This window comes from Etheostoma cragini, chromosome 2 (assembly GCF_013103735.1).
Source record: "Etheostoma cragini isolate CJK2018 chromosome 2, CSU_Ecrag_1.0, whole genome shotgun sequence".
NCBI lineage: Eukaryota > Metazoa > Chordata > Actinopteri > Perciformes > Percidae > Etheostoma > Etheostoma cragini.
The window spans coordinates 11,018,873-11,042,740 of record NC_048408.1 but is presented as its reverse complement, the minus strand read 5'-3'; the positions used below and the strand labels follow the sequence as shown (position 1 = coordinate 11,042,740).

General features: G+C 39.6%; 1 long non-coding RNA gene across 1 annotated transcript; it reads left to right on the top strand.

Annotated features, from left to right (window-relative positions):
- Window positions 1–2,530: 2,530 nt before the first annotated feature.
- LOC117958416 lies at window positions 2,531–23,163 on the top strand. The gene is made up of 3 exons (XR_004659716.1): window positions 2,531–2,637; window positions 9,446–9,448; window positions 23,153–23,163. It is a non-coding gene; the product is annotated as an uncharacterized LOC117958416 (long non-coding RNA).
- Window positions 23,164–23,868: the final 705 nt, after the last annotated feature.

The window sequence follows — 23,868 nt, the reverse complement described above, 5'->3', positions numbered from 1 at the left end:
GGAGAACCGATCAACCACGGTGAGTATGACTGTGTTCTTTTGGGATTTGGGCAGACCGGTAACAAAGTCCAGGGCAATGTGGGACCAGGGCCGACCGGGGACCAGAAGGGGAAGGAGCAGACCAGCGGGCAGCTAATGGGAAGGCTTGGTGCGGGCGCACAGCGCACAAGCGGCCACAAAATCCCAGCAGTCCTTCTTGCCGGTGGGCCACCAGAACCGTTGGCGGACAGGAACAGGGTTCTGGCCACACCCAGGTGACCGCTGAACATGGAAGCGTGCGCCCACTGTTGAACCTGGGTGCGGACACACAGAGGGACTCAGAGGCGATTAGCGGTGCCAGTACCATGATCATGGCCCGTAGACTGGGCACGGCGGACTCCACTTCGACCACAGCTTCAATTGTAGTCAAATTCCCACGGAGCCGCCCACTCTCAACCACAAAACCGAATCGAGTGAAGATGGGTTGAAGAGCCGGGGTTGATACTGTTTTTGATTGGAGATGGAGGGCAGGTGTGAGCGGCGGGAGCAGGTGATTGTGGATGAGACTCAGGTGTGTGTAGTCAGCTGGCCTCAACAGGAGGGAGAGTGAGGAGAAAAGAAAACAGCAGGGACAAACAGGGCAGGCCAACAGAAAACTCACCATGCACTCTTTCACTTTATGTTATAAAAACTACACTGTGTGTAAAACAAGTCCCTCAAAATTGTATTTAATTACTGTACTTTATTGAATGTTCTTTCCACCACTGAACTTAAAGATGGTGAGCGGGACTTAAACTTAGAAATGAACGCACGTTATATTTACACCCTCACCAAACGAGTTCACACAATGCTGATTAAGTCTATCGCCACCAGGTGAATCGCTTTGTAATTTGCAGTATGCCAGACTTAAGGTGTCTGGTGTCAATTTCCTGCTGTGGCGCACGGGAAGTGATGCATTTCACGTTAGTGAGTCATTTTACGTCAACTTATGGGGGCAGGAAAGGGAGACCACAGCAATGGAGCAGCTACAAGTATGACAGAAGCAACAAGACAGTACTCAAACCCCAGGTGAAAGTCCAGTGTTAGTTTGACCTACTCACCACCTAAACATACCTCATTGCTGCTGTTATATTTTTGTCACATTACTTCCTGCTTTGCTCCAGTTATAATTACTACAGCCACCAGCGCCGCCGCTAGAAACGTGGATGGGTTGTAATTGCTGACAGTACAAACGGCCCCCGGGAACGTTTTTGGAACGAAGGACGGTCTCTGAGGAAACTTTGACAGAAAAACCTAAGAAGTGTCCAAGAAAAGTTTCTGGGGTGGATGCTTCAGATAAAAAAAGAAACTCTTTGTTCAGAGGAAGAATTACAGATGGCGAGCTATTCATTAGTAATTTCCTTGTGTTCACTGTTGTTGTGTGGATTCACTCTCCTTTTAGCACCTTTTAAACCTTGGTTTGTTCCTTTAAATGGAGGCCGTAACAGCTCTGTTATGGTCTACTCCAACTTTAAAACGACAAGAATAGCTCTTTAGCTGCTAAATGCTCCACTGTACTCTCTAGGTAATTTCTACTTTTGTCTGGATGCAGTTTGGTGATGAACATATAGTAGCTACTGCAATGGCCATGAGAGCAGTAAAAGTGAACCAAAACAGTAAAGTTGTGGGCTTTAACAAAAAGTTTTATAGTTAAAACTAATCAACTGCACAGAGCTAAGAGGAACTGCAGAACCGTTCGGTATTACATAAAGTCATTTGATCCATTATTTATATAAAAACATTGATCAGCAACCTAGGCAATTGGTCAAAACACTTCTCCCACCATCCACAGTGGTCCTGTGTTCTTATGCCTTGAGCTGATGGGGGAGGCAGGTAAAGCCCAGAGACAAACACAACACAGGAACAATAGCCAGAGAAACAACCAAACTCAATGTGTCACTCTTGCGTGGGATGTAATGTAGCAGTACAGTAGAGAAGCTAGACTAGACAGCAGGAGGGGAGAGGATTAGAAAAATTAACTCTACGATGATGCATTTGCATGCGTTGTGTTATTTTATAAAGGTTACCTTCTGTTCCTCTGTCTGTCACATACAGTCCCCCCATCCACTTCTAGGTGCACATAATTTCTTTTTTTTTACAAATACCAACAATAAAGCAATGTGAACACCATCTAAGACTTTGATCTAGTTTTAATCGTCAGAATTCTGCATGTGGAAACAACTGTTGTGTGTACTAACAATAACAATTGGTTACTTTTAAGCGTCATGTATGTACTTCATGTGTGAACAGTGTTTGCTCTGTATGTAGGTCTGTTGATAATTTGTGAAAACATAATCTTTATATACTTTGTATACTTTCAAACTCGTTTCTTCTGCCACTCTTTAAATGTGACCTTTGGACAGACTGATAAAAGTGTTTACGTACATGATTATCTATCCGGACCTTTCAAAAGTCTCTTTTTGTGTCTCTGCTTCCTTTTGAACTTTTGAATGTACAGTAGGTTCAATATACTTAGTGTAGTTACAGGACTTAACTCACAACCAGTGAGAAAAATAGAAGCGGACTGGTGCTGGTATCTGACAGCGAGGTGATTCTTAAGGGAAGAAAGGGTTTGAATAACCACTTTGGGGGTCATTATGAAACATTTATAAAATATAAGTCCCAATAGACAACTGAATAATAATGTGACACTAACAAAATGACAATAATCACCAAAAATTGTAATCAGAATGATCATCATGACTTCCACGTACACTTTTACCTGGTCAGGAGCAGTATAATGCAAAACAGTCATTAAAAAGAAAAAAGAGGAATGGACCATGTACTTGCAACTTCCCCAGTTTGAGTGTTGCTGGGGACCTTTGCTGAATATAATCCCTCTGCTCTACCTTTATTTCCTTTTATCTCGCTGCAGTTTGCTTTCAAAATAAAGGCAAAATGCCTGAAAAAATACATTGAGTGAGTAAAGGAGGAAATGTTAAAATAGAAAAAGGAAACAATCTCCACTCATCATTCTCAGGTCCTTCTCAGTCTGTGTGTCTGTTCTGCAGTCTCCCTCTCCACGTGCACTCAGTGACCCACATCAGCCTGAAAGTGGACGGGGGATTGGCTTTGGAGAACAGCTGAAGCTGAGGTGCAAAAGTTGAAATTGTCTAACAGGATATACATACTGTACAGAGAGATCACACAGTTCGAAAATAGCTTAAAAAGTACACTTCGCAGGGAAAGCATAAGACACTTCCAATTAAAAAATACAGGAAGCCGTACACCTTTCATGTCTCAAATGGTGGAAAAGTTTAAGCTTTCTTTGTGTTTTCCAAATAAACACTTGTGATACACTTTGAAGCCTGTGGAAGATCAAAGCTAATCACGACTGTGTGGTGGAAAAAGAAATATGAGAGGTAAACAATAAGCAAACCTAATTTTAACAAAAAAACAAGATGTCAAATCAATTTGCCTGCATCTTGTTCCAAACTGCTTGGCTTGTGATCATTTGAGGCAGTAAAAAACTCTAGAAATGAGCAACCGGCTCTTGCCGGGGTTTGTGCACTGATGAGTTGCATGTCACATTAATTATGCCAGATACGGGTGGGATGCGTTTCTGGAGTCTCAGTTCATCTATCTGTAATAATAAAGTAACAGCAAGGTTTTCTGCTAACTGAAAAGCAACTGTTTATGTCGTGCATGACCGGACATACTGTAAGCGCTTTCCAGTGCAATGCTGTCCTTGTAAATAGTGCAGCCTTCTGTGAGCTACTGTGGTCCCACAGCTGGTTAGAACTTGTATATAGACACATTCAAACCCCCGTCCAAGTCATAAACAACCTCATTTTAATAGTAAGAAAAGAATTTTTGGCTATTTCTGTTTTTCGACTGTACTTATTTTTCTCCTTTAATCTCTACTGTGACACCTGGCGATGGATTTAAGGTGCCTGGTTATTATTAAGACATCAGTGTCAGCATCTAATCAGTATTTTTGTGTGCATTTGGTTTATTAATTACATTGGCTGGTATGAACGCAGAGCACTTGGTGAAAAATATCAAAATGACGCCTGTGTCATGATTAATTTCACAGTGAACAGTCTCTGCGATGTCAGTGGTAATTAGGCATCACCCATTGCATAACACACCATGTGTCAGGGTGGGTGGCGTGCGTGTGTGTGTGTGTGTGTGTGTAAGTCTGTGTGTAAGTCTGTGTGTAAGTATGTGTTAGTGAGAGAGACAGCAAGAGGAAGAGGAAGGGAGGGAGAGGTAAAATGACAAAGAAATATGCCTTTAACTTCCTCCGTTGTAAACCAATAGGAAGTTTTGAAGTAATATAGCTGTCTTGTACTTACAAAGTGATAAACTCTGTTGTAATATTACAGTATAATCAATCTGGAGCATATGTATATAAAACGTAAAATCTATTTAGGTGAGTGGCTATCTGGCTGAATATTTATATTTTTAATAACTACATTACACCTGTGGAAGAGTAGCTGTGATGGTGACGGCGAACGAGGGTCTGAATAAAAACCATAAACACCAATGGAAGCCCACGGTGGTCCAAACGGTTTCACCAGGTGGTGGGAACAAACAGCACAGCATGATCACTGGCACAATCACTGCCCCACACAGTATTTTATTTAGTAAAATGTTTTGACTGAATCCATGAAGCATTCTTGTCTTGTAGCTATATTAAATCTTTATTTTGCCAGGTTACACACATGAAATTTTCAGCAGTGACCTGCAGTATGCTTGGCATGCTGCACGTCTGCAATAACGTTGGTACAAACTTTGCTCAGAATGAACTACAAAGGGGTTTATTAATCCTGTGAGTGGGGCTTTATTTTATTTTTTTACTTCCTCTTTTTTCTCAAAAATAAACAATGGCCCTTAACACTCAAATTAACACAGATTGGGATTTGATGTGCTGTGCAGCCAGATGGCTTGCTCACTCACTCTCTGGCGGGCTGGCAGTGCAGCTGAGGACGAAGGCACTTGCAGAGCGGATTTGAAAGAATCTAGGCCAGAGAGAGTGGGGCTGCTCTCGGAGACTAGCCGCCAGTGCTGTCATGTTTTGTGCACATTTTCTATTTGAGGAAGAAGCCGCTACATAAAGAGCTGTGCTGAGTGCAGTGTGCTGTGTGTGTGCTGTGTTGTGTACTCTGTGTGTTCTGTGCTGTGCTGTGTTGTGCTGTGTTGTGTTGTGTTGTGTTGTGTGTGCGTGCGTGCGCATTGACTGGAAGAGGAGGAAAGCCTTGAAAGAAAGGAAGGGAAAGAGGACTCATCTTTGAGCTGTGTAAACAAGCTTGTGGAAATAATAAATTCCGTTCTGCATTTTTCTCCTGTCCACCTACAGCCTACAGTATCTCCTGTTAAACACAATACTATAGATTGTGGCACAGTGATGCTTTGGAGAAATCAAATATTTTAAAATTACTGAGGGTACTTGATAATAGAAATAGTGCTGGTAATTGTACCACAAACATAGATTAAAATAGTCTTCAACAATAATCTTTATACATACTCAGTGAAATGTAACTGTGCTTGTGATTGATGTGGGAGATGGTATACTGTATGTACAACATCAATGTATAGCAACTCCAGCACCAGTGTAGAGATCAGCACATTTTAAACACTGTAGTGCAGACATTCAAATGCAACTTTTAGAGTTAGTCATTATTCAAAAGCCTAGCCTCCATCTGGAAAGTGACAAACTTGGCTGTTTTCCTGGTGTTGCTGTGGAGGAAAACTGTGTCTGTGTGATATTGCAGGACTCATGATACTTTTCCTAAGGTGTAAATTTGTCTGGCTTTGATGATCATTTTCATCGCAGCCTCGCTATTGCCAACAGCGAAGGGTTAAAGTTGTCACAAGGCTTAGAAACTTTTCAGGTTGTGAACACGAGTCTTCAGCAAGTGATTGTAAAAGAGAGAGCGCAGAGAAAAGGGTAATGTTAGGAGAAGTAATATCATGCTTGCCCTGAAAACTGCAGACTGCACTGAACAAATGTAATCATTTAGACTGCCCGTCGCACATTTCCTGATATCACATGAAATGCTATCACTAAAAGCAGCCATGAGTGGATTTCAGTTTCCTGAACATCTTTCTTGAAGGTTTGACAACTAAAAGTCAAACAAGAATGGTTCTTGTTGAACAGCAGAGGAATCTAGCTACAGTAGTTTGGTTTGCTATGAACCAGGGGTGCAACCACAACGGTTTCTCTCATTAACAATGACACTGTTAATTATTAATTAATTGGTTAATGAGTCTGAAAAAAGTCCCCCAAAATGATGTTTTCAATTTGCTTGTTTTGTTTGACCAACGGCCTTAACCTAAATATGATTCAGTGTGCACTGATAAAGCAGATAAAGGCAGCAAATCCTCACATTTGAGAAGATGAAACCAGCAAATATTTTGACTAATTGTTTTCTCATCCCACCACGGAGGGACCCTTATTGCCAAAGCAGACTTTGGTAAACACACAGGTGGCTAAAGGAGGAAATTAGAAAATTCTGGCATTACGTAAGTACCCGTGCAAAAAAACAGGCAAAGCAAGTAGTAAGCACAATAAATTACAGTCATAGCACATGGATTCTGGCTAGGCTTGACTAACATATTCAACTATACAACTTCTTTGTCCCTGCACTTGCTCCGCTGCTAGGGGAGGGAGAGGGGGTTGGCAGGGTAACAAGGGGCATAGGATTATAGTGAAAGATGCAGAAAACTGTATTTACAGTGAGGCCTTTTAAAATGTAGAATTCTTCATCATACAGCACATGAAATTCCTGTACTTCATGAGGTCCTTTTTTCTTCCTCAGAGAATATTTCAACAACATGTCAAAATGGCTCCATAACAAAAGAACAGGCACTTCGAGCTCAACAGCAGATTCACATTAATTACAAACTGGCAAAGTTGTTAATATAACTCTGCACTCAAAGCCAGAGTCTGTGTGAATGGCCTGAAGTGCCAGACAACACCTTCTGTTTCGATCGATGGCCATCAGCATGCACACCCCCTTACACAAGCGCGGCTGCTCTGCTATATTTACATACCAGCTTCGACTGCCTGAGAGGAATCTCCTCTAACAACCCAACTTTTCTTTCTTTTATTATTTCTATTCTTTAGCAACCTAATTATTTGTGTGTGTGTGTGTGTGTGTGTGTGTTTGTGTTATCCTGCAAATGTGCTTCCAGAATTTAGCTTATTTTTAAGATAAGAATAAATAAAACGGTAAAAGGAAAGTTCTCCAGTACTAAGTAACAAAAGCAAACTATTGTCTGTTTGTTTTAGAAGCAAATGCAACTGTGTTGTAGAGGATAAATTAGTGTTTTCTGACAGTGTGAACATCAAACACGATTGAATTGGGTTATCTGTGAGGAGTACTTTTCCCCAAACACAGAACAATACTATACTTAGCAAAGCTGTAGCTGGTTGTTCTGGTGTTTCATATAAAATAAGGAATAATAGTTGGGCTATAAAACCGTTTATCATGCATCACCTGAGTGTCTCTGTTTGCACTGTGTCTTTAAAAAAAAAATGTCAAGAGTTTCCCACACTGAAAGTCTGTACATACTATAAACATTATTGAAGGTTGGCCAAAAAAAAAAAACTCAAGGTCCATTTACGAATTGTTATTTTTCCAGTGCTTTCATTTGTTTCACAGTCTTTATCTGTGCAGCTTGAACTATTGCAGGATGCAAAGTGATGAATTATATTGGAAAGTAGTAATAGCCAACATGAGGCAGGATGCCATCCCACTTATTGGAAAAATGACTAAAATGCATGCCTCTTGTTACCCTGCCAACCCCCTCTCCATCCCCTAGCAGCGGAGCAAGTGCACGGACAAAGAAGTTGTATAGTTGAATACGTTAGTCTAGTCTAGCCTGAATCATTGATCCTTTATCTGACTGAGGTTTGTGCAAGTTAGAATCTTTGGCCCTGACCATGGCTCTGAAATGTTAGTAGCCTAACTAAGTGTTGATAAATCCATGGCGCTGTCCTTGGTGCTGAAGTAGTAGATAGATTTGTAATTGCAATTTTTTAATGTCGGTGTCATCTTAGATCTATAATAATCTCTGAGCTACAGTATATTGCTCGGGCGGCTATTAAAAAAGTTTAAAAACCAGGTGAACAAAACCAACTGGTTTTACTTCCAGTGTAAAAACATAGTACACTGGCAAGAAGCATTGACTTCATTAAGCAACCAGTGAATGTTGTTACTTTCAAACAAAACCGGGCTAGTCGTTTCCCTCCTGCTTTGAGTGTTTATACTAAGCTAAGCTAAGCGGCGCATGGTTGTAGTATTCATACAGACACAAGAATGGTGTTCATCTTCTCATCTAACGCTCAGCAAGTTAGCAAACACACACATTTTCTAATACTAGAACTATTGTCTACGTTATATTTGGGAATTTAGCTTTCTAATGAAAGCCGTCACTAATCTTTCAGTTGTATTTATTGAACCGATTCTATATCACCACAAAACACTTGTTGTTGATTAACAAATCCTCTTCCTCTCTTTAAAAATAGACTTCCTTTCATCCAAGTGGTTACTGTTCATATTGACAGAGCAACATGCTTTACTAATATCATGTCATTTGAGGATTAGAAAACCCTGGCATCTGTACTTTTATCATTAAGTATTTTCTTAAAGCCGCCAAACAATCTGCTTGGTCTGTTTGATCAGACAGTGGTTAAGTTGTGTGCCATAGAGAAGAAAGCAAAAAGGTCCCTTTGAAAAACATATACAGTACCCTTTTATATTCTCAACTGTACTAACTCTGCACTGCCAGAGTTTGCAGATGGGAGAAGATGAAAATTGTACTTTTATTTTAATTGTTAGGCAGGTAAAATCCACCGAAGACCTTCTATGGGTGTCAATGCTGATATTGAACATCTGTTATATGCAATGAAGGGTTTTATTTATTTAGGAATACTAAAAAATTAGATGAGACTTTTTCCTTTGGTAGAAGATGGAATTCTGTTATCATGCAAGCAGGCACTGTGGAGAGGAAAAAGGAAACTGTACCTTTAGTGTCTATTGACAGAAATAATTCACAGGGCCGGGCTTAAAGTCCTCCCAGCAGGAAACATGTTGTCATTTGTGAAGTGAGTTTGGTGGTGTGAAAACAACTCATAACTCATCAGTTGAATTGCCACTCTGCCAGAAATTCAGGTCTTTGTCGAATTAAAGTGCATGCCTTGCATTGCAATTGGCTGATTAAAAGGTAACTTTACCCGTCTCAAACCAGTTGTCGTAACAACTATGCACAGCAAATAGGTCTAAAGATCGACCGGATTAAGACAGAGATGATGATGCTAAACATCCCAAACCCCCTATAAATACAAATCGAGGACACAAGCCTGCCCATGACCAACCATTTCAATTACCTAGGCAGCATTGTCGGCCATGATGGAGGATCAGACAACAACATCACAAGCTGACTCAGCAAGGCCCAAAACACCTTGCAGAGACTAAAGAACGTCTGGAAGTCTTCCCAGTACAGCACCAACATCAAGCCGAGACTGTACCAGAGCTGTGTCCTGTCTACCCCGCTGTACAGCTCTGAGTGCTTCCAAAATAACTGAGCACTCTCCACAAACTGTTGACCTTCCATGCCAAAAGCCTGCATAAAATAAAGAGAATATTCTGGCCTAACACCATCTCCAATCAACTTCTACTCAACCAGTGTAAACATGACAACATGGCTACCATCATTAGGATTAGGCGATGGAAATGGATTGGACACGTAATACGTGGAGAGCAAGAATACCTTATGCAAACTGCCTTTCACTGGACACCAGATGGCAGACGTAAAAGAGGACGACCCTAGAATACCTGGCGAAGGACAGTGGAGGGAGAGCTGAGGACCCTATATCAAACCTGGAGCCCTATAAAAACACTGGCCCAAAACAGACAAGAGTGGAAATCCTTTGTTGTTGCCTTACATGCCAACAGGCATAATGGGCAGTAAGTAAGTAAGTTACCACAAATTGCAAAAAAGTACTTTCTCAGTTATTTCAAGTCATTTTATTGAGTACTTTCCAAACAGAATAGGCCCACGTCACTTGATTAGCTTATACAATAACATCCCTCAATATCTGATACCAAAAAAATAAGAAACGTTACTGACAAGAAGGTGAATTATACAGTCATATCTCAACTAAGGGTAAGAGAGTAGTCTAAGCACAGTTGTGTTTTATTCTTTATGTTTTTATTTATTTTTGTTGAGAGACATAAAAGCTGGAATGTATAATTTGTATAATGCACATGCATTGTTTAAAGAGCTACTGTAAATGATGTTTTCGAAAATACAGCGGAAGAGCAGAACCATGGGGACTTTATATCCAGTCAGCTTCCAGATTAGCTGTAAGTCACATTACCTGTGTTTCTCCTCATCTTTTAAAATTTCAACATGCAAATACATTACACTGTTAAGAAGAACATTTAGTTTGAGCAGGACTCAAACTAAACCAAACTATTCCAAGAATTACTCGAACTATTTCAAAAATTGGATCCAAGAGATTAAAGTCCCCTTTATGCATTTTGCACACTATCTTTAGTTGCATCTAGCAATGCAGATACTGTAGTTTGGGATTTATTTCAGTTTATTTTTGTGCTTATATCTGTACTCATCAATGATGGAGTATAACACATTTTTTGGGCTTTAAAACACCTTTAAGTTAGCTTTTTTTATCCCATTTACGTCAGCACTTGTTGGTGCAGGGTAGGTACAATAGGTGCAGAGTCATCTAGATTGCAGTATTTACAAATGCAAATGCATGGGGCTGATTAACTGTTACAAGTTTCTTTGCTTTATGATAAACAGAGATTTTGAAGTTGCCACAAAATCTAAGATTTATACTTTAATATTCAATACCTTCTTTATCTTCTTCATTAAAACCTTCTCTTCTCCCATGTTTTTTGGATCCTCAGTCCCATTCTGACCTACAGAAGCATATTGCTACATGAATTATCTCTTTGATTGCCTGTGTAGGAGGGACATTTACAGTAACGAGGAACCTGGGAACAGGATTTACTGTTCCATATGCCCTCAAATGACATTACTTGAAGTGATGATGATGACAGTCATAAATTGGTCCTGATGGCCCACATCATATAAAACCTGCACATGATTTGTTTTGCACACTGCTGGCCCACCAAGGCTTGCTTGATAAACCATTTCATCACTTTCAATTAGACCACTGCAATGTGACATATGTGATAAAGAAATGTTACAGCAAATTGCGTCAAATGCCTTCATCCACTGTAGCTCCATGTTGAATGTTCTCTAAATATTTTGGGAGGAATATTCATGGGAATATCCCCCACTCTGCTGTGTTGTTTTGGCCTGCCACTCTTTATCTCCTGTAGAGGCATCATTCCTCATCTACACTGTCATCTCAGCACATGTTCCATTTACCACGCATTAATCTCACTCAGCTTCACATCATTCTCTCTTGTCTTGTCCTTTGGGATACAACGACAGAAAAACATGCTCTGCTTGCCATAGTGTGCTGTGGCTGCGGTGCTAAATGCTAAATGGGAACTTATAGCAGCAATCCAAAATTTGTATCACTTACAAATGGTATCATTGATCCAAAATTCAGTGTTACAGCACAACCCAAGTTCAACATTGCAGTGTCCCAGCAAGGCTTTTATAAACTCTGCTCAATGCTCCTGAGCTAACCTTTTGATAAGCCCTCGAGACAGTGTAAATTAAAGGCATTAAATCATGATTTGGTGGTGTGTGAGGGTGCTTATGGAGACATCCCCTTCACAGTCTAGTGGTCAGGGTGGAGGTGTGTGGTGGTCACTGCAGACAGGTCATCCCACTGCCGTGACGGATGGCTTTCATCAAGGGGCCCATGGGCTCACTGGGGAAATGTGCATGGAGACCGCTGCCAAAGGAGCTGATATTTATCTACCAGCAGCCCTACCAGGCAGGACGCAGGAAGACATAAGCAGAGATGGAGAGATGATTAAGGAAAGCCACAGAAGAGTGGTCAATTCTGTATTAAAAGCTATTATTGAACAGCTCCTGAATGCACTGTACAAATTTGTGGTTACTGGCAATGTAGAAAGGAGGTCTATTCCAAAATGCGATTTAAGCTCTGAAACATATATACGTACAACGTGTCTCCCGGCTGCCCCTCGCTGCTTTAATTCAATGCCAAATGGAGCCACCCTGAGTTTGAAATGAAGCCAATTAGCAGAAGCACAGCTGATTTAAAGCATTGATTGAGGTAGATGTGCCGTGCTCAATCTTGAATCTATTCCCTCACTGCAGACCTGCCCCAGCTTGGGGCGCCATTAATATCCCATGAGGCACTGGGGCACGCTCCTGGCCAGCAGCGATATTCCCAGTTATCTGTTTAAAGAATTTTGCAGGGTATTTCAAGAGGAGGGAATTCGCTGGCCAAGCCTTTCGCTGCTGTTATAAGCTCAGTTTATCTTAAACATAACATATGGAGTGAACCCAATATCTAAAGCTCTGCACAGTCTACATTTTGATAGAGAAATTATTTTAAATAATTATAATTTTATATTTATGTAATTACATTTTGTGTTTATGATATTTTCTTTGCACTGTTGCCTCCAACTAAGCTCAAGGTTGTATTGACAAATAACCCCCAAAACATTGCTAATGTATGAAAGATTAAAGGTATTTTATAATATCATACCATTTTATCTTTGAGCAGTCATCCTCATGATCAAGCTGTCATTGAAGGGCATTTTTATTATGCACTAATGCAAGTGTTTTGCTGCCAGTCTGATGTATTAGAATGATAGTGTATGAGATAAACTTGCATGAGTGACTCTAATTTCAATTTGTTCAATCCTAAAAATAATTGCTTATCGCTGTAACCGCTCCAAAATGTAGGATCCTTTAATCCTTGCTGTCTAATTGTTGCAGGATTGGAAATGCAGGGAGTGCAATATAGAAATGCATATGAATAATGTGATGTTAATGAATGGCACCCAGGTTAATAAGACTTTCAGGCTGCACAGCCCACAGTAGTGTACTACTTAGGGGACTGAGACTAGCTGTTATCACCCATTTCATTCCTCTAACTCACTGTAATAGAAAGTTTGTTTTGTTGCGTCATCAAATGGATGTATGGACATTTAAGATGAATAGAGAACAACATTAGAAATTAATATAATTGTCTGAGGTATTCATATATCTCTGCAAAATATCTCTATATATATTACATTGATTGGCATAACATTTTTGTAAAGACATTTACGAACCCCAGAGTATTAATTAAATTGTCTTTGATGATCTCCTGACTTTTCCTCCAACATTTCATTGACGTTTGTGGTTTTGAGTGAAATATACAACTATTGGATGGAATGCTGTGACATTTTTGTAACCAAATTCCAGCAAAAACAATGATATTCCCATCCGCTTAAACTGTCACCTGTTCTTTGTGTATACTGTTAATTAGCATGTTAGCACAATAAAACTAAGAAAACTCAAAGCACAGCCTCAAGGAGCTGCTAGGGTTGCTGCACAGCCTACTCTACTCGATGTCTTGCTGCTGGAACAAAATCTAGTAAATGTATTCAAAGATAAATATACATATTGACATATTTATAATAATGTCAAGTTGGGGTCCATCTTTCTCCACTGTGAGCATGTTATGCAATTATTTTGACATTGCAGTTTGTCATTTGATAATTGAGACCCTTGCTGCTTTAAATACCGTTGCGTTTTTATTAATTGATGTTCCTGCAATTTAGGCACCAACTCTTTGACCACTTTAAAACTCCATTAGATGCTTCATGTTGCTGTGTAAAGTCAAATAAAAGTGGCAATTGTCAGACTTCTTTTAAAGCTGATAATTCTAATTAACTTTCATCTTAAAATGACACACCAGTCTAGCTAACTTTATGATGAGAATTTAATTACGTCAAAGTCCTTTGCATCTGCTGCTTTTAATATTTTGTCCAGTCACTAATATCTAATATCATGAATGTTTAATAGCAAGCCCTAAAATTCAGATGCACAGTTAATAAACTAGTTGTAACTGATGCAAAACAACTTTTTGTGTTCACTTAAAAAGGACTGATGAGGTTAATCTATGTCATGATGATATTTAGAGTGATGAGGCAGACATGTCTTAGAGCCTTTTAGTTTGATAATCGGCACTTTGCTGAGTCCTTAAGCACTGCTTACAGCTGCATCTTCTTGGCTTTTTCTGTCACCAGTGTGAGCAGTTGCACCTTACAAAAGCTATTCAAAAGAATATGTCACTAATTAGTTCCCAGCAAACCACAACCTGCAAGCGTTTAAGGTTGAGGACTGCTGTGTAATCAGCTAGAAAATATTTGAAGCATCACGCTTTCAAATATGTTAAAATTATATATATTCATTACACTGTAATAAAATGTTTCATTTTTGCATCACATTGATGTACTTGATTATTGACTGTTCTAACTCATTTTTGTTTTACTCCAAATATGTTCAAGAAATGCTCTCGGTTTACAATGATGCATGCTAATTTATTGATTGCCTCTATTTAACAAACTATATTTTCCCAGTGGCAAATACAGGTTATTTCAGTAATGGTTGAACAAATAGCAATACAACAAAACAAAAATATAACTTCAGTCCAGAATCGTCTTGACAGATTCTGTAGTAGTGTGTTACGATATTGGGAGGAGTGACAAGGGAGTAAAAATTCAGCAAGAATTATGCATAGATATTAAAACGTTTTCAGGATCAGCCAAATAGTCTAATATTCTTTTCAAGAGACACACATTGGGATGCTACCATGCCCTTAAGAGAATTCACATTGATGCATATGTAATGGGATGATGAATATTGCATCAACGTCACCAAATGAAAATGCAGAGATATTAGCAGTTACCAGAAATCTGAGCCCAGCAACCTAGAAAAAATGCATGCAAAATAGTTAGAATTCACTCTCTATTACTAAAACTGAGTTCCAGCAGCCCACACATGCTGAGAAATACAGGACACACACACACACACGCACACACACACACACAGACACGTTGTGTTTCCAAACCAAAGTGACACACAGGCAAGATATCACCATTATGTAAAAGATAGTAGACATGGTGCATATTCATATTGAAACAAAATTAACAAAAAATGAATTTCCTGTTTTTTACACATCCTTATGGGTTCAAACATTTGTTAGGGTTAAGACATTGTCTAAAGGTTTTGTGCGTGCGTGCGTGCATGCATGTGTGTGCGCGTGTGTAGTGAATGTGTGCGTGTGTGTGTGTATGTGCTTAGTGACCAGAAGAGGAGGAATGCCTTGATAGAAAGGAAAGGAACAAAGACTCATATTTTAGCTGTGTAAACAAGCTTGTGGAAAAAAATAAATTCTGTTCTGCAGTTTTCTCCTGCCCACCTACAGTCTACAGTATCTCCTGTAAACACAATACAATAGATTTTGTGTGTGTGTGTGTGTGTGTGTGTGTGTGTGTGTTTGTGTGTGCATGTGCGTGTGCGTGTGCGTGTGCTTGTGTGCGTGCGCTGGCTGGTGTGTAAACTGCATGTGTCCTTGCTGGTGGGCGTAAAATTCCGCATTTGAAGCCAGAGAGTCTGTGTGCCCAGTGACATGATCACTTGACAGAACATGCAATTTGTATTTTCAATGGGACGTTAAGATCCTCTCAACCTCCAATGAAGTCACGTTTTTCTCCACTTATTATATTATCAGTGCCAAACTGATGGTGACGTCACATGTTCAATCTGACTCTAAAAGATTGGCTTGAAGGTTGTTGAAACACCAGAAGCCTTTTAAGAGAATAGTAGACTGTGTTTAATTACACTTTACTCTTATTCTTCCGTCTTTCCTTTCCAGCTTTCTGGTCCTTCATCTTTTCCTTCCTTCCTTGGAAAGAGTTACCCCAGTTAAGGCAGATGTTGGTTTGACTGTCTTATGCTCTCTATTTGTAGGTGTGATGATCAGTGAGGTTTTTTTTCCAACTGACCTTTCCCTAAACCCCTTCCCTGAACAGTGATTTTCCAATCTTAGCTTACTAACAATGACAGCAAGTCTGTCAATTGGTGAGCATGTGGCTCTGGTAAAATTACTAGTAGGATCTAATTTTATATTTTTTCATATTATACTTACATTAGGACTGAGAGCAATGATTTTGTATATGCATGTAGCCATTTAGCATGTTGCATATTTTACAATTTATCTCTTCAAAGCATATCAGCTGGAAACATTAAAAGGTCAGTTTTAGTAGACCATAACAAACTCATGGAGCTAGAGATAGCTTGATTAGCTAGCTACCTACAGCTGATACAATTTAGTAGGAACAGTTGTCACTTTAGCTGCCAAAACTTTTGTTGCAGGTATTGAGTGGGAGATCTGCACCTTTTGTATTTTTTTAGTAAATTGCATAAGTACTGTGCAACAATGGAATCCTTATCAATTGTAACTAAGGGGGCATGGATTAGCAAACAGTCAATTCTACAGGTGCCACACGCTTCACGGACGGCTCCTGAGTTGAGAAGTCGATCTTCAGACTTTGGAGTGCTCATTAAGTCCTAATATGGAAACAACACGGATGCTATTGAGAAAATGTGTTGTAATTTATTATTCAGAGGTTATTAATTTTTCTATCCATAAATGCTGAAACAGTTTGAAGCTTTATAATAGTGTTACTGTCCAAGACTTGTTGCTGCACCAGTACATTCCGTAAAACCACTAAAACAAGGGTCATTAACATTATTCAGTCCAACGACCCCTCAGCGAAAAGAGAGACAGAGCAGCGAACCCCTACTCCATTTTATAAAATTTAATTGCATATTAAATTATGCTTCATATAATGCGTAGGGCAGCCTAAAGCCTTTACACATACATGTTTATGGTGTAGACAATACTAAGCTATTAAATTAATAATTGTTTATCATGTATCATGTTTTGATGTAAAATGCAGCTTAGTGAATTCTTAACAGTATCTGTGAATGGCTGCCCCTTATGTATGAATAATACCTATGAATGCTGGGGCTCACCCTCTGTCCCACAGGCAGCACTTGCTCTCTCCGGTACCACTCTCAATAAACAGTGATCAAAGGATTATGGTTGGTTTCTTCAACAAATGCTCACTAGCAAGCACCATGGCCCAACATTATGTAATTTAAAGGTTTAATGGAGTGTAAAGGAGAGGGATGGAACCTCACTTGACTAATAAACTTAATTTCAAACTGCAAACAGAAAAACAAATAAGTAAAAAAGAATCACTGAGAACCCCCACTGTCTATTTGATGGACACACATAAAATCTAAGTACAAAGACGTAACAAGCAATCTAGTTACTTGGTTACATCAAACACTAACAAGCTGCGTCGAGCAGCATAGATCCAAAGTCTACGTTGTAAGTGTCACACGCACCTCAGATCATCCACTCGCTTCATTATGGACTCTCTCTGAGTGTCAGAGTGAGACCTTGAACGACTCTTCCAATAACAGACGGCCATCTCCATAATTACAGTACGGAGAAAGAAGACCTGCCATGCATCAAACTCACAGCCCTCAGATTGTTAAAGCACATATGTCAACTGTTGAATTCGACCCGGATCCAGGGCTTGCTGGTAATGAAACAGGGGGATCGGGGGTGAGTCAGCCCCTGGTCTTTGTTAATTGCATGTCTCACATCGTCCTGGCAGGGACAGTTAATTGGAAAACCTCAAGGGGATTTGCAGTGTTAATGAGCTTCCCGTTAACCCAAGTCATACTTTGGGTAGCAAAGGAGCCTTTAGAGACCAGAGGAGCAAAACTTTTCATTTCTGGAGAGACGTGATCGTGGCTCACTAGTGCCTCATCTCTTGTGTTTGGTAGCATTGGCTCACGGGGGGAAGTGATGTTCTATTGTAAGCACAGCACCTTTTAAGCAGAAGTAATCCGTTGTTTATCTCTATTTTGATGTGCGTTCAACATGCATTATTTTGTATCCATGGTGCTACAGTATATGCCTTCGAAATTCCCTTAAACACTGTGCTTCTAATTCAATTCAATTTTTTCTAAGTTTCAAATCAGTGACACTGTTGCCATTAGGAATCTCCGCTTTGTGTGTTTTGTTCATGCAATTGTCTGCAATTGTTTACTTTGTTGTAGAAACCACATCATAGTTAATAAACCATGTCATAGAGAGCAGAGAGAAAATGCTTACCTGTACTTTCACAGCAGATGATTATTCTCATTTCTTGATTAGGTGTATTTTGCACACATTTTTACTTGACATTCCCTGACACTTTGGAAATTAGTCTTGTACTAAAATATTCTTAGCAAGATTATTGTTCACGCTGAGACACCTTTCAGACTGAAAATTTGAATTATCATTCAGCACAAAAGTACCAGATTATAGAGTGTCAAAGATGCATCTCATAAGCATGAAAGTTCAAATGCATATAGAGTAAAAGAACTTCATGTAGACTTCTATATTAATGTGTTCTATCAGAGGTGAAAGCACAAAGACACAATACAACTACAGTTTATCTCAGTCTAATCTGTATTTCAGAGCATGGCTATAAATTTACAGTATATGCGGTCATGTCAAGTCAAGTCAAGTTATTTATAGAGCACATTTAAAACCAACCTAAGTTGAACAAAGTTATATTATGTTATAAAAATAAAGGAAGACAAGAAAAACATAGACACAATGAACATGATACAAACATCACACTTCAGTACAAATATCCCTGAACTGAGTTGAACGCCAAAGAATAAAAATATGTTTTAAGACAAGACTTAAAGGTCTCGGCAGTGGGGCAGAACCTAATCTGAATGGGAAGGTATCCTGTAATGCCATTGCTCTAGTGCCCTAAAGGCGTTATTGGGGTAATATGCAGCTGGCCCTAGAAATCATGGAGCACTCTGACTATACAATAAATCCACTACAGCTCAGTGTTGACTCAATCTGTCTCCTCCGCACTGCGGCCCACTGCACACACATTCAAACACAGTGACAGAGACGTGGGGGGTGGCAGTAGCTCATTCTGCAGGGAGTTGGGTTGGGAACCGGAGAGTCAATGGTTCAGGTCCCCATACGTAAGGACCATAGTACGGAGTGTGGACTGGTCACTGGAGGGATAACAGTTCACCTCCTGGGCACTGCCAAGGTGCTCTTGAGCAAAGCACTGAACACTCCCCCCCCCCCCCAACCGCTCAGCCCACTCACTCTGACATCTCTCCATCTCTCCATTAGTGCTTTAATAGGATCTGGGCATGTGTGTGCATTTCAGGCTTGTGTGAAGTGATTACTAACAGAACCGAGTGAAAATTGTAATTTCCCCATGGGGGATCAATGAAGAGTATAAATTATAAAGTTCTAGTTCACGTTGGTGTGCAGTTGAAACATCCGCATGAATATACAAATTTGAACCAACTTTGATCCTGGTGCCGTGATTTTATACTTCAGTAAAAAGAAAAAGCCATCACTAAGCACTTCTACTGATCATACTTTCAGTTGTTTGTTTAAAAGAGACACGCTCACACTTTTGGATGTATCTTGCCTATCTTACCTACATTATGTGGTTTGAATTTTAAGTAGCTATGGACAAAAAAGTCGACCAAATAAATGTAATTTGATGTTAGGTCAATTTACAGAATGATGGCAGTGCATGAGACACATACTATGATTGAATTGTCCCTGGTTTGATATTTTGGCCGGAGAGCTTTGTCTAATGCCATACCTCTCTCTCACTCCCACTATCTAAAAAATAAATCATTCAGTAAATATCTTGAAGAAAGAGAGTACTGTCGAATATCATTGGACCCATGGAGTTTGGAAGACAGAAGTTTATATAATGTGAAGTGCAAGATCCAGTTTTTTTGGATCATGACCCATATTACAGACTTAAAGTCAGCATGTCACAGCCTCTGCTGCATAAATGTTAGCCTTTTTAATCAAGTCCTTTAATTTATGGAAGAGCGAGGACTTTAAGGATTCAAGGAAATGTGATAACTTCAAAAATGTTGCATTCATGATATCTAGTCAATGAAATACAACATCCAAAGAGGTGGCTATCCTTAATGCAAACATTTAAAAAAAAGGACAAACAAATTTAGTTTGAGATGAATGTCCACAAATCTAGCCTTACTGATCCAAACCTAAAATCTTGTGAGCTCAGTATTTGTGATGACATGTAAGGCTTTGCAAGTCTGCGGAAAATTGGTCCTTGGTGTAAATGCTCTAAGCACGTGGAAATCTTTCCTTTCCCACTCCAAAATACGAGCCATAAAACCCTGGCTGCACCTTCACAAAGCTGACCATAATTCTGTCACACATAAAGCTTTATTTAGCAACACCACATCTCCCAATAAAAACCTCTTTAACTTCATTTGCATTACATCTCAAAATTGTGGAATTTGACACAAAATTACAATACACACAAAAATGTAATTGTAATAATGTAAATTATTTGAACACTTAAAATATAAATAATCCTAAACAGGTATAAGCATGAAGTTATATTTCCATCTGTGGCATTTGGGCTGCAGAGCAATCAAATGAAGATGCATGTAAATGCTAGGAGTATGGGGACGGCCATTGTATACATTTTTGTCTACTGCAGTGAGCGGTAATAGAAAATCAACAGTGAGTAGCGTCAACACAGGTTGATGTAAACAATTCAGGTTTAAACATTGCCAGAACTCTTTGCAAATGTTTTCTGGTGTAGAAAATACATTCAGTATATGTATGGTAATAAAGATGAGTTTTGGGGAAACACACTGAATATGAGAAAATCAAGTGATTGACTGAGTCAATTATGAGGAAATTGGAAAGACCAAAACAAAGCTAATGGTTATGTGAATATTGGACATTCATAAGGTGGCAGACACACAACAATCCAAATGAATGCTTATGCTCCGTGATATGTGTGACGATCAGCGTGGAGTTCTGCCCCCAGGTGACCAAAAATCTGATTAGCGCAGCTTTAAGAAGTCATCACGTTTTGTATTTAAAACTAATGTTGAAAAGTTTTTTGTTTGTTTTTCTTAACATATTGTTAATAGTTTTTTATTCTTAAAAGGAAGAAAAAGTTGTTTGGGAATGTCTAAAGTTCTCCTTTTTGTCTAAGTCAACTGGACAGACTTGTGGTTGCCAGACACCATAGAGAATCAGGGACAACAAACTTGTTCTGTAGCCTTCATGTCATGGGCAGACGGCGTGTTCTTAGTGGTGCCGGAGAGTAAAGACCCCATCCAAGGTGAAATTGGCAGGTATGTTTACATAGTATATGATGTGCTGCAACCTGGGCAGCTAATAAGATAGCTAGCCTGCATACGGACGTTAGCAGTGCATTTGAATGTTTATTTGGTCACCTGTACAATACTGTATGTGTGTTCATGTTGTGTGTTCATGTTTGTTAGAAAAGTCAAATAAGAAAGAGACTTTAGCAGGAAACCTAATGTGGTTGTTCAAAGTCTTTGGCTCTTGTGTACAGGTTGCTGTCTGGCTGTTTTGCTTATGACAGGATGCGTGTTACAACTTTATACAATATTCTATTGGCTTTATTGAAATAATATATTCCATCAAATCAAAGAGATGGTTCAGAATTTTGGACATAAGACCTTTTTTCCGTGTTAGCCAGTGTGTTTTTTATCAATGGAGACAGATTTCAAACCTTTTCATCCAGTCCTTCCAGTTGCAGAGTTTGCTGGTGCCAGGCTAGCGCAAGTCAACAGTGTCCACCAGCTTACCATTAAAAAGTGAGTCTTACCCACTCCACAGTACACCAAAGGCAACTAAATTATGCGAGATTATTGATTTAAATGTCTGTTAATAAAACAATGGTCACCGGATAGGGTAACTCCATCTCTCTCTGATTAAGCTATTTGGTAGGTGATCAGGGCAGTTTAAAAGTTGGTTAGCCTTACCCCTGACCCATTTATCATATATATGTTGCAGCTGTGGAGCTGTACCTCAACCACCTTGGACGCTATCTTCATCAACTTTGTTATCTTATGCTTTTTGGTCATTGAAAGACAACTGTACCACACCACAATGCAACATTTCAAGACTGATTCAGTGTAGACATTCCTTCAGTATGTGTCTGTTTGCCTGAGAAAAGATCGGAGAGAGGCGAGGTGAGCATCAGACGGAGAATCCCCCAGAAAGTATTGATACCAAGATTTTTAAGAAAATTGGCCACAGTAATACGGCCTTTGAAAAGTAAGCTGTCGCTAAGTAAACACTGTTGGCAGAGATTGCCAAGTATGTAGTCTGCTTGGTGCCGCTGCCCTGGGGATGATTGAAGTGAAGAACACAGCACTAATGGATCGCAGCACACAGACTTGTACTCATACTGTACAGCCACTTTGATTTGAAATATTCAAGCCAGCGCTCTTGCCTGTCTATTAATATTTACTTCAACAAGCTCTACACACTGTCTGCTCATGTTGCTCTGGGGATGCATGTGACTTTTACTGTTGTTGGCTCAGTTAGACTCAAGATCGCCACAAACACAAAAGATAGATACATATCTAGTCCGTATTTAGTTCACTATAGTCTTTGTGTAGCTGCCCTGTCTTTTGTTATGCAAATGATAATGGAGAATGAGCTGCAGAACTTGAAAGATTAAAGGGATATTTAAGCATAGACGTTTTGAAAGATAGAATGGATTGGAGCCTAGATTCCTTGAATTCGGACTTTGAGAGAGTTACAAATATAGTTTTAGTTTAAATATCATAAGAATTCCCTGGTAGCTCACCTGTCCCCACGTCCAAATGCTAAGCCCTCACTGGTTTGATTCTGACCTGAGGTCCATTTTCTGCATGTGGTTCCCTCCCTCTCTCTTCCCTTTCATGTCTTAAGCTGTCCTGTCAAAGAAAGACCCGAAAAATCCCCAGAAAATGTTTAAAATGGAGAAAATCCACAGGAATTCATTGTTGAGCTTTGAACTCAACCAGTGTGAAAATAGAGGCTATGTTAGACGCTACCTGGCAGCATTTTTTTGGGCTGCCTTTCTCACTCCCATTATAATGACATTGGTGACAGATGCCAGCTCTCCTGCCAAAGGCCGCTGCAGCATGCATGAATCATGTTGCAGCTGTCACAGCACCCTGGCCCCGACCTAATTAAACAATTAGGGCATTTTGTTAACAACCAGTCACCATCAAAGGACAAATGTAGGCTAAACAGAGTCAGTCATATGGCAGTGCAGAGTGAATGGAGTAGTTTAGAGTCTAGGAGAAAAGAGGTCAAACATGTTTTGTTTTTTTAAACAATCTGACAGTGTGACAGGGATGTTTCTATAGAGAACAAACCTATTTGCTGAGATGTCAAACAGGATCTAAGCATCGTCACGTCTGAAGTAAAACTTTAACAATTTGCACACCGTACCAACTACTAGCAAATTGACAGAATAAATTAAGCAATGATGGACAGCAGATGTCTGCTCCCATTTGTATATATATCTGTAGGGCTGCTTTATCGCCAATTTTTAACCACATTATCTTATGTTTGAAATAAAGACTTTAACATTACAGCACTCAGAGGATAGATCTTTGCCAATGCCTATCTTTCAAGTTGGCCGATACTTTTAGAGTCAACATTGAGCCATTTGTATAAGAGACATAGCTATTCGAAAGTAGCCAAAATGTGGAAATGCCCTGAGGTCACTGAAATCATCTACTTTCTTTCTGTTGGGAACACTACACTTTGTCTACAGCAAAGAGTGTGTGTTTATGACTGAGGGGTCAGGAGATACACTTATTTGACAATTAAAATGATGGTCAGGTGGGAAGGTCACTAAAATCAATATGTTTTTTTTGTTGGTTGTTTGAATGCACATGGCAAATGTTGTACCAATCAATTAGTTGTGAATATGTCCTCGTTGCAGTCCTTTAAACCACAGACGGATGGAGGCAATCACATAGCCGTTGCTCCCTGGCAGAAGTAATGAA